The 12,649-nt window shown below is 36.9% G+C and overlaps 1 non-coding gene across 1 annotated transcript; it reads left to right on the top strand.

Moving 5' to 3' along the window:
- Positions 1 to 3,438: 3,438 nt before the first annotated feature.
- LOC121205323 (small nucleolar RNA R71) lies at positions 3,439 to 3,545 on the top strand. The gene has a single exon (XR_005900406.1). It is a non-coding gene; the product is annotated as a small nucleolar RNA R71 (small nucleolar RNA).
- Positions 3,546 to 12,649: the final 9,104 nt, after the last annotated feature.

Here is a 12,649-nt window from a genome sequence, read left to right as displayed (position 1 = left end):
GGTATGAAGATGGAACGTTGAGCATAGTTCCATCGTGAGCTCAAGGTATGTTGGTTCGATGATCCCAAAGAATAGCTCCCAAGGGTCGATGGTTAGGAGGGCCCGAATCGTATCAGCCATCTGAACTTGTTCTTCAACAGCGCAGTCAATGCAGTGGCCCACAATTAAAGGTCGGGCCTAAAGTATTTGGAAAAGCTCTTCTTGGGGCCCTTGGGGGAACTACAGGAGAGAGTGACGAATTTCCGTGGTTGGACTCGCGGAAGATGACGCTCCCTTCCTCTTCTTCGAGGTAGGTACGACAGTTTTCTTTCCTTGTGAAGATGAAATGGTACCTGTGATCAAGAACCATTAATTCATTTTGAGGAATGATCAAAGTAAAATGAAGATAATTTGTAAATAACAATCATAATGTCAGCAACTACTAAGACTAACAAGTTAATCAAAGTAATCAATTGTATGGCATAAAAATGGAAACGAATTTCATGGAATGCAATATGTGTGACAGATGAAAAACACTAAATGCATGAGTATATATATTTTTCTAATCATGAATATTTACTTCTAACTAATAAAATAAAGTAGAGAAATCATATAATGAGTAAAAAATTTAACATGAAAATGATAATAACTATTCTAGATATAACATTTGTATGAAATAAATAAGAAAGTAACATGAAAATTTTCATATTATTATGATAAATAGCCCTAGAAATTAGTACAAATAAACGAGAAAAGAGTAGACAAACACTAGAAAGAGGAGAATGGGCGTCAAAAATGGAGTTGTAGGCGGCGCACGGGCTTGGCAAGGAGGCCATGTGGAATTGTAGTAGCTAGAGTTAGGGTTTTTGAGTGGGGAAGACAATGAATAGTGCAGGGTATTTATGGATTTTGGGGCACACGGCCAGGTAACATACCGTGTTCCCTAATTTTTGCCAATGTGTTTCGCGTTTTTCCTATTTGGACGTGTTTGAAATTCGTCCCACACCCGTGTATCTTGGGCATGTGGGTGTACACGGCCGTGTCGAACGACCGTGTCTAGCTTTGTTTGCTTCTCCCACGCCCTTGTATGCAAGGTCCACGCTCGTGTTAATTTAACAGGTTTGACCACAGGTACTAGACACGGGCGTGTCGAATGCCCGTGCTAGTTTCTCAGTTTCAACCATGAGTCTCCCATACAGGCTTGTCTCACGTCCGTGTTGTTTTGGCAGGTTCAACCATGGCCATGTCGCACAACCGTGACGTTTAATCGTAGCCCGTGTTGGGGAAATATTTTGCCCTGTTTTCACACAGCTCTAAGCACGCCCGTGTGATTGGCCGTGTCTTTGTGGGAAAGCCTGTATTCAAGATCTCTATTTAGTAAGTTAGGTGTTAAATACTAAAATTTAAAGAAATTAATATTGTTGGTGCTCGGATTGCCTCTAAAAAGCTCTTATTTATAGTCTAAGCTCGACTTACCTCTCCATTGAGTGGTCATGGTGGTTCGAGGAGTTTATACTTCTTATTCCTATTATTAATCTCATCAAAATAAGGTTTTAAACGGGTGTTGTTTACCTTAAAATTGCCAAACTTGGGATGACTCACCTTGACCGTACCAAATGGGAAAATACTGAGTACCGTAAGAGGGATTTCTTCATTCAATGTGGTAGCGACAATGTGGGGATCTATGGCATCTAATAAGACTCTATCTCCAACCTTAAGTATTTGGAAAGGGATTGAGCTTATTCTGTAGTAGATTCGGTTTGTCAGGTGTTCTCGGTTTATGCATCCGCCATTGATCTAGCTCCTCGATTTGTAGCCTTCGATCTTCATGAATGGGTCCTCTACTATTGCTTGCAAATGACTCATGTGCTACCTTCAGACTCATTTCCTGCAAAGTAGGTTGTACCATATTGTCAATTTTAGAAGAATGGGTTAAACGATCACCTTCAATTTTCGATGCGTTGCCAGAATTGCGAGCTTGAAGAGTGATTGTTTCGTCTTCCACACGGAGTGTAAGTTCACCTATGCAAACATCAATAATTGTTTTAGCAGTTGCTAAAAAGGGCCTTCCCAGAATTAAAGGGGTGTTGCTATCCTCCTCTATATCTAAAACAATAAAGTCAACGGGAAATATAAATTTATCGATTTTAACTAGTACATCTTCAATAATACTCCTAGGGAATCTTATAGCTTTATCTGCTAATTGAATGCTCATCCTAGTCTGTTTGGGTTTCTTGAGACCTAATTGCTTAAACATTTTGTAGGGCATGACGTTAATACTAGCCCCTAAATCAGCTAATGCATTATTAACATCTAAACTACCAATTAAGCAAGGAATAGTAAAACTCCCTGGATCTTTTAGTTTGTTGGGCAGTTTATTTTGGAGAATAGCTGAGCAAACTGCGTTTAGCTCCACATACAGCGCCTCGTCCAACTTTCACTTATTTGCTAAAAGCTCATTTAAAAATTTCATTGCGGTTGGCATCTGCAATAGAGCTTCAATAAATGGTAAGTTAATATGTAAATTTTTTAAAAGTTTAAGGAATTTACCAAATTGTTCATCTAAACGGTTTTCCTTGTCGTGTTGGGGTATGGCACACGAGGTTTATATTCGATAGTCACTGGTTTGTTTTTATTGTGATCTACCTCACCTTGACCTTTGCTTACCACAGTTTTTTGCTTGGATTCTGGCTCAGGCTCAACAAATCCCTCTTCATTTTGAACATTAATTGCGTTGAGCTGTTCTCTTAGGTTAGGTTCAGTATTACTTGGCAAGCTACCTTGTGGTCATTTGGAGATTAATTTAGTAAGCTGGCCTATCTGAGTTTCGAGCCCTTGGATTGACGCTTTTTGATTTTTAAGTGTCGTTTCGGTGTTCTGAAAATGGGTTTCTGACACCGATATAAACTTTGAGAGCATCTCTTCAAGGTTCGGTTTCTTTTCCTATTGATAGGGTGGCTGTTGGTAGCCCGAAGGTGGTCGCTGATTTCCTTGGCCTCCCCATGAGAAATTTGGGTGGTTCCTCCAACCTGCATTATAAGTGTTACTATATGGATTGTTTTGAGGTCGAGGATTATTACCCATGTAATTTAATTGCTCGTTATCCATGTTGTGGCCATAAGGTTGGTATTCTGAATGGCTTGTTCCACCTCCACTTGCTTCGCACTGCATTACTAGGTGAACCTGTGAAGAACTAGAAAACCATCAATTTTCTTATTCAAGAGTTCTACCTGATTAGAGAGCATGGTAACCGAATCGACATTATAAACACTGGCTATTTTCGATGGCTTTGTCCTCATGACTTGCCACTGATAGTTATTCAATGACATCTCCTCTATGAACTCATAAGCATTTTCAAGTGTTTTATTGTTGATGGTTCCGCCAGCAGCTCCATGAACCATTTGTTGAGTCAAAGGATTCAGGCCATTATGGAACGTTTGAACCTGGAGCCAAAGCGGTAACCCATGGTGAGGGCACCTTCTCAAAAGGTCCTTGTATCTCTCTCATGCATCGTAGAGTGTTTCTAAATCCATCTCCACAAAAGAAGAGATATCATTGCGTAATTTAGTTGTTTTAGCTGGCGAAAAATATTTTAGTAAAAAATTTTCTTTCATTTGTTCCCAAGTAGTAATTGACCCTCTTGGTAACGAGTTCAACCACTATTTAGCTTTGTTCCTCAATGAGAAAGGGAATAATCGAATACGAATGGCATCGTCAGAAATGTCATTAATTTTAAATGTATCCATAGTTCCAAAAAGTTTGCTAAGTGAGCGTTTGGATCTTTATCCTGCAAACCATAAAACTGAACAAACTGTTGTAGCATTTGAATTGTGTTAGGTTTCAGTTCAAAAGTATTTACAGCTACAGCAGGTATAACTATGCTTGATTCAGTTCCTGTTAAAGAAGGTTTAGCATAATCATACATAGTGCATGGAGCAGGATTTTGATTAGCTGCAATTGCAGGAGGTAGCTGATTGTCTTGGTTTTCAGCCATCTCTTCAGTTGGGAGTTGAGTATCGTCTTCTTGCTCGTTCTCTGTGTATCTTAGGCTTTGCCTTATTTCTCTTTGGTTTCTGCAAACTGTGCGATCTATTTCTTCGTCAAAAAGTAGTGCTCCTAACGGGTTTCTTCTAGTCATAAACTATAAAAACCTGCCAGAAGAAGGAAAAAGAAAATTATTAAATTAGAATAAAATTAAAAATTAAATTAAATTGAAAGAAAAATAAATGGCTAAAGTACTAAAAATTGAGTGTTCCTAATATTTTAGTTCCCCGGCAACGGCGCCAAAAACTTGATCGCTTGATTTCGTGATAGGTTTTAAATATTTATAATTAATCGTTCTTAAAACTAACTATTATTGCGATGTAGGCAAGTGCACCTATCGAACAGTAGTATAGTTTTAGCAAGATCGGATTGTCGAACCCAGAGAAACTAAAAGTACTAGTAATGTCTGTCTTTTTATTATCTAGCCTAAGAATAAAGAGGTTTTGTTTTAACTAACTAATTATCTAAACTAAGAATTCACAGAGAATAGAATTGAGTAATTGGTTTTAGGAAAATTGATTGAATTAAGACAATACCTAAGGAAAAATCCACCTAGACTGTACTTGTTATTCTAGGTCTGAATTGGACGATTTATTCATTTAACTCGTTCCATGAGATCCCTAAGCTATGTTATTATCCTTATTCAAGACTAATAACGTCTAATCCCTAGATTGAATAATTGATACCTTTCTCAAATTAACACCCTAGGGTTGCATTAACTCGATCTATGGATCCCCTTATTAGGTTTCACCCTAATTCGGCAAAATCTTGTCACCCTATGTCTAGGCGTGCAATCAACTCCGCTTAATTATGACAAATGTACTCTTAGACAGGGTCTATTCCTCCCCTAAATAAGAGCTTATCTTAAATCAGTATCCTAGGATATCAAAACAAGAATTAAGAACACATAATTAAGAACAAGTTAAATATTTATCATACAATTCAAAAAATAATAACAAGATTCATCTTAGGTTTCATTCCCCTTAGGTATTTAAGGGATTTAGTTCATAACTAAAAACAAAAACATCTTAGAATAATAAAGAACAGAAAACATAAAGAAAACCCAAAACTCCTGAAGGGAAAATTGAGGAGAGATCTTCAGTCTTGATGATGAATCCGGCTTCTGAGATGGATCAATCGGCTTTCTTAGAGTAATTCCTTACCCTCTATTCTGTGTCCTCTTTCTTCCTCCTCTAGGGTGTATTTATAGGCTTTGGAATGCCTAAGAGCCCTCAAAATTAGCCTTCTCCGAATTAGACTCAACTTAGGCTCGGCAGGGACACGCCCGTGTAACACGCCCGTGTGCGATAACTTCAGGCAGTGCTCGAGCCTGCCAAATTGACACGACTGTGTGGTCCGCCCGTTTGAGGAGGTCCAAGCCGTGTTGATTTCATACTTTGGCCTATTTTCTCCATTTTTGGCCCGTGTCTCGTTCCTTTCGCTCTTCTATGCTCTCCTAAGTATAAAACATGAAATTAAAGCATTAGGAGCATCGAATTCACCAATACTAGTGGAAAATCATCCATAAAATGTGTTAAACATGGGGTAAAAATATGTATAGATTAGGTTTATCATTATATAATAGGTTAAGGTTAAATCAAAATATCAGGTCTCGTTGCCAAACTCATCCATCAGCTTGGTTAATATGCACTTGGGCATTTCTTGTATTCTATTTCTAACAATATTGGTCCAACACCCGTCATGCCATTCTATTCTTCTTCACTTATCTTTCTCTCTGAATCTACCTTTTCAACCTTCACTGATCACTGACAGTTCTTTTCGCAGATCGTAGCAATTAGACACTTTTAAAACCAAGTAGTAACACAACCACCCTAACCTTCTTTTATAGTCTTTGTTCCATAATATATTTAGGGATTTTTGTTCATGCTTTTTGTGCATAACATTTTTAAATAACGCATCTAACAGAGATGGTATTATGGGAGTTACCTTGAATGCCTCAATTAGTGTCTCATTATGTACCATATAACTTAAGTTTCAGTTCCAAAAGTTTAGGGTGTCTGATTAAAGATTAATATCTTGCAAAAGACATTCAAGTTGAGTGTATCCCCCAAAATTGCATGTTTGTCCTTACTCTTATCCATAGGTTTCCTAACCTTCGAGTATTCCTCCACTAGGTTAGCAGTGAATATTATTGCCTCTGATCATTGAGATAGATCTGTAATGTCCTGTCCTCGTGCATTATTCACATCGATAGAAATTATTGTCATTTGAAAGGTGAGTCCAACTAGCTATTGATTCTTTTATTCACCAAATATTTCATCCACTGGTTCTATAACTTCTTGAGATGGCATTTCTCCTAATCTGCCTGAATACACTTCCATCTCAGGATTAGCTAGGTGTTCGAGGGTTCATTTTCCTTACGAGTGTTTTCAGTTGAGTTCTTCTCTTCGTCTGATTTTCAGCCTTGCTTGTATTGATGACCCATTGAATTTGTATTCATGTTAGTTTCATCATCTTGCAAAGAAATTGGGTTTTCTCCTCAAAGTCGGCTTAGTTTGAGCATCAATAATAGTTGGTTCTCCTAGATATCCCATTCCTCATAGATGTAATTATCATAATCTAATTCCCCATCTATCCACATGTAATCAAAGTTATCCATGGTTTATGCTAAACTGATTTCTATGGTTATTGGTGTAGGATTCCTACAAGAGAATGTTCACTAGGATTCCTTAAAGAGCAGAGAAGTGTTTACTAATGTTAAAAAATAATTAAATAAACTAAATTTGTATCTATAATCTAAATATTCTCTAATTATTCTTTTGAAATGCAAAAATTAAAATTAAATTACTGACGTTGCCTCCCCAGCAACGGCGTCAACAACTTGACTGCTTCCGAATGTACCAACGTCCAGAGTAGAAATCCTGCACAAAATATATGAAAAGTGGTATCCATAAGTATATGGGTCAGGTTGTAATATAGTTACAATAAAGTAGATAAGTGCTCTGAGGATCGTACCTAAGGTAGGTGAGCACTAAATTAATTCTAACCTAAGCATAAATAGATCTCTAAATGAATTATATTATGATGAGATAGAAAGAAAGGTTGGGGTGATCTATACAAATAATAATAATAAAGAAACAAAAGAAAAAAATCACGAGAAATAAAATAATAAAATAACCATAATCAACTGTTGCTTCGGGTTTTCTTGCTCAGTCAACTAGCCGATATTCCAGCAGGATCTTTTGATATTCCACTAAAATAACGAGTCGATAAGAACTACTTATCTCTCAACCTCACGTCTAGACCAGTTCAGGGTTAATGTGTTCACAGATAGGCCATACAAATTTGGGTTAATTCCCACCTTAATGACTTCCTAGGGTTGTCAAGCCTAGGGTTTAGGTTCTTCCTTTCCTAAACAGCTGATTCACTAAGAAAACCTTACAAAATAGTTAATTAATCATACCTACACTAGCTAATCCCCCATAGGAGGATTTGTTCCCCATGGATCTCATAAATAATATAAACTTGATAGAAATTGTAACATCCTGTTTTAGGGGCAAATCGAAACAGTGGTTTTAGGACCAAAAATCTGAAATAGAAATATTTATTTTATTATTTCTTTAAGGTCTACAGCATGATAGAATAAATGTGTGAAAGTTTCGTTAGGAAATTTTATCGATTGAGTGCTCAATTTGACTAGAAGGACTAAATTGTAATAGGTGCCAAACTTGAGTTCCCTTAGCTAAAGGGTTTAATTGTTATGAATTCTTAATTAGAGGTCCTTAAATGGTAATTAGACCATTATACTTCTTAGTGGACAAAAATGGACATGGTTAGGTGAATTTCCAAAGTTTTGCATTAAGGGCATTTTGGTAATCTAGTAAATAAAGACAAAATAAGTAAAAATAAAAGCGTCCATCTTCTCAAATTAGTCCCCCCATAGCCAAATTTGAAGAAGAAGACGTAGCTAGCGTTTTGTCCACTTTCAAGCTCGATTGTAAGTCCGTTCTTATTCTGTTTTTAATGATTTTTTATTTTTTTGAGATCATTGTAACTTGATTTAGCTATTTCAATAACTAATTTGAAGAAGGATTAAAGTCTAAAATTTGACCCATGATGAATCTGTGTGTATTTTGATGTTTAATGGTAGAAAATATATGTTTGATGTTAGATAAACAACATTTACAAAGTGATTTTTGATGAAAATGTCAAAAAGGGGACATATTTGTAAAATATTGTAAAATGTGTGGTAAAATGTGAATAAATGGAAAATGTGGGCTGTCATGAGCATGAAAAGGTTCAGATAGGCTTGGGTGGTGAAGAAATTGAAAGAAATTCATTTTACTAGCCTAGGGACTAAATTGTAAAATGTCAAAAAGTTATGAGTAAAAATGTAAATTTTGCCATAATGTGCTGAATTGAATAATGTGATGATTAAATAAGCTATATGTGGTATTATAGATCAAGAAAAACAAAGTTAGGGTGTAGATCAGGGGAAAAACAAAATAATTGACGAATAGATCCTTTTGTCGTTTTTGGAACCAAGGTAAGTTCGTATGTTAAATAAGCTTTATTATAATTGAATTTTAAATGCTTTAATACTTCATGAATTGTGTAAATGACTCTACAGACACATTCGACGATGTTTTGACAAGTGAGAAATCCTAATTGAACCTTAGGAATAGATTAGGATACAAGTGACATGTCACTAGGGTTTTATGTTATGTGATCTAGGTGCTGGTCCTGTACGTCCTACCGGTGGTTGAGTATACCAACATATGTTGCGGTTACTTGACAGCTTGTGAGAGCAAGACCGAGTAGCTACGTCTTAACTGACAGCTTGTATGAGCAGGCTTGTTAATGGCTTGAGAGCGAGCATATATGTGTTATGAGATAGAGGTAGCTATGGCTACATGTGTGGCACCTTGTGTGCAAGGTATTCCTGAGTATCTGATTTTATTATTCCCAGTGGTTCATTGGGTATAATAAGGATGAGACTAAGTATGAGCTTATTACGAGATGGTACAGGTATGTACTTAAAGCTTGTGATTATTAATTCATGAAATGACGATTTTAAGGTAAGTTGTGATGGAAGTGAAATATAATCATGAGATTTTAGTAAATTACATTATCTTATGTTATATTACTTGCATGTTAATGTATGATAAGGTTTGCTTATTTCTTTCATATGAGCTTACTAAGTAATATAGCTTATTCCATTTTATTTTCCATGTTTTGTAGTGTCACCAAGCTAGCTCGGGTTGGAGATTATCGGAGTTCACATCACACTAACAAACTGTTATTTTGGGTACCGATGATTTTAAACATTTTGAGAATATGGCATGTATAGGGAATTGGTCATTTTGATATATGTGTCATCATGAATTCGACCAAATGTATTGGCTTGTAATTGTCAAAGGCTTGATGTGGTATTTGGCCATGTAACATGGCTCATTTTGGTTGAATTGGTTGTAAGCTTATATATATATATGCATGCATGTACAGTTATCTCTTGTGTAAAGTGGTTTATAAATGCTTGGTAAATGGTTGAATATGGCTTAATGGTTTTTTTGTTGAATGGTTAAGATTGGCTCATTGGTTTGCTAGCAAAACTGAGTAAAATCATGCATGTTAGTGGTAGCCATTTTGGAACTTGTAGAATGTGAGTTTGGTATGATTTGGTTTGGCAAAATATGATGTCATAAATATGTTGAGTGTGGATGATGAAATGATATGTTCTAACCTTGATTATGGATGTTTTGGGTTGCCTAAATATGCCATGATTTATGCCATTAAGATTGTGGGTGTGTATGTGCAATTGAGGGTGACAAATGGCTTGGTAAATAGCCTTTATTTTGTCTACACGGGTCGACACACGGGCGTGTCTCTAGACAATGTGTGACACACGGTCTGCCCCATGGGCATGTGTTTTGGCCGTGTGTCTCCTACACCTTAATTTTGAGAAACAGAATGCTCAAAATTGAGCACACGGGCAGAGACACGGGTGTGTGCCTCAACCGTGTGAGGGACATGGCCTCAAGCACAAGCATGTGTCCCGATTGTGTGAAGTCTGCACCTATTTTTTGAAAATTAAATTAACCACACGGCCTAGCACACGAGTGTGTGGCTTGGCCGTGTGACTTCAATTTTTTCATGCTTTACAAAACAGAGAGTTACACAGGTTAGAGACATGGGCATGTGTGACCACACGGCCTTCCCACACGGGTGTGTCCCAAACCATACGGGCGTGTGACCCCTGCTCATAGCCAAAATTTTTTCTAAGTTTTGTAAAAATCCCCTGAGTTATCGGTTTAGTCCTGAACCACTTCCAAAGCATGTTTTGGGCTTCATAGGCTTGTATTAGGGACTTTATGATTGAATATAATGGCTTTAATTTGGATGAAAATTTATGACTCGATTTGTATGTTTGCTTGCGATGTAAGTCCGGTAATGCCTCGTATCTTGTTCTGGCGTTGAATACGGGTAAGGAGTGTTATAGAAATAATAGACATGAAGAATTATTCAAGAGTATAAAGTTTAGAAGAAGCCTGATTTGTATTATAATTAAGTGTAGAATCCTTACAGAGTTTGATTATGTTTCACAAATCTGATTTCTTCCACAAAAGCAAATAACAAGAACTAAAATAAACATAAAACCTAAGAAAAGAGATAAACTAAAGACTAAATCTGAGAAGAAAATTATACAATACAAAAGTTGTCCCTAACATGTGTTAATTAGCCTATTTATAGATTTTAGAGTGGTCGTCCTCCTTAACCCTACGTCAGTTACCATCCTCGTGCTTAACATTTGATTGTGTAGACGAAAATGTCTCTGGCTTGTAATTATTTCTCATGCAGAGGTGGTGTTCGACGCACCAGGTCCTGTGCTGTAACACTCCTAACCCATATCCGATGCCAGAATAAGGTTACGAGGCATCACTGGATAAAACACTTTATTCACGTACATACATTCATAATCCAAAATCCATACAAATCATGCACAATGTCCCTTACAAGGCTCAACGAGACCTTAAAACATTCTTGGAAGTGGTTCGGGACTAAACCGATAACATTTGCAAACTTAGGGAAACTTAGAAAATTTTCCACCATTTAAGGGTCACACTCCCGTGTGAATAGGCCGTGTGCCTCACACGGCTACTAGACACGTCCGTGTCTCAAGCCATGTGAAAACAAGGCATACATATTGACTTGTACCACATGGCCGAGGACACGCCCACGTGCCAAGCCATGTGAAATCTAGGGCGGTTATTGACTTGGGTCACACCGCTGACCACACGCCATGTGTCTAGCCTGTGTACCCTTCGAAATGGCAACACACACCCTTGTGCCAAGGCTGTGTGCCTCACACAGCCAATAGACTCGCCTGTGTGTCTAGGTCGTGCTCAAGACTGACTTGAATTTATAATTTTTTCCCAGGAGACATACGACCGTGTATCAAGGCCATGTGTCACACACGGTTAAGCCACATGCCTGTGTGCTCAGCTGTGTGGAGTGAAAATAGACTTGGTTTAAGTCACATTTCTCACCCTCCTCAAGCATAACTTGGTTTAAGTCATATTTCTCACCCTCATCAAGCATACCTAAACCATATCAATTTGCATCATTTCAATACATATATATAGGCAACCAAAACATGCCAATTCACACACATATCACACCATCTATCATCAACCATTTCAATTACTCAATTTCACATTCAAAACATACCAAATCAACATGTCATAATCATCAAACTCACATAAAACCTAAATGAATTTTCTCACCTTTCTAACAACCAAATCATACTTCTCAAACATACCAATTCATCATCCAAAAATTGTACAAAAATTATACCATTCCTCAAGCACTAATACATCAACTAATAACTAACCAAATGAGCAACCACTTAGCCACATCAACAACCATAACAAATATGCCAAAACACATGATAACTTACATATTTCATATATAACACTTATCAAAATTTTAATTTAAGCCAACTTAAATGGTCATACATATCAACATTTACATCATTAGCAAGCCAAATCTCATGGCTATAATCAATATTCAAAACATACCAAGATGACACTAGCCTATACATGCCGTATACCATATATATAAGCTCCAAAAGTACCAACAAGTAGTCGATAGTGTGATGATGGTTCTCGATGATCCCCGATGTTCGAGCTAGCTTTGAAAGTCTATAAAACATAGAAAGAACACACAAAGTAAGCTTTAAAAGCTTAGTAATCCATATACAAATAAAAACATCATATGAACATTTGCATATCAATTCAAATACGTTAAGCATAGTTATTCACATATATGATCACAAACCTTTCTCATGGTACACATATTCAATTTCACAATTGACTTTATCAAATACTTCTCTTTTCAATACTTGTATGAATCTCGTACATACCTAAGTCACATAACTCATTCACAAATTCTTTCTCGACTTGACTTTGCCCATTGAACCATCCGGAATTGTTAAGGATACTCGGGAATCACATAAGCTCATACAACGCCATATCCCAGATATGGTCTTACATGTTGTCACATATCGATGCCACTGTCCCAGACAGGGTTTTACACAAAATCAATTAATGATGCCAATGTCCCAGACAGGTCTTACATGTAATTTCAATACATTGCCAATGTCCCA

This window comes from Gossypium hirsutum, chromosome A08 (genome assembly GCF_007990345.1).
Source record: "Gossypium hirsutum isolate 1008001.06 chromosome A08, Gossypium_hirsutum_v2.1, whole genome shotgun sequence".
NCBI lineage: Eukaryota > Viridiplantae > Streptophyta > Magnoliopsida > Malvales > Malvaceae > Gossypium > Gossypium hirsutum.
The sequence above is the reverse complement of the archived record's forward strand: the minus strand, read 5'-3'. Positions and strand labels throughout refer to the sequence as shown.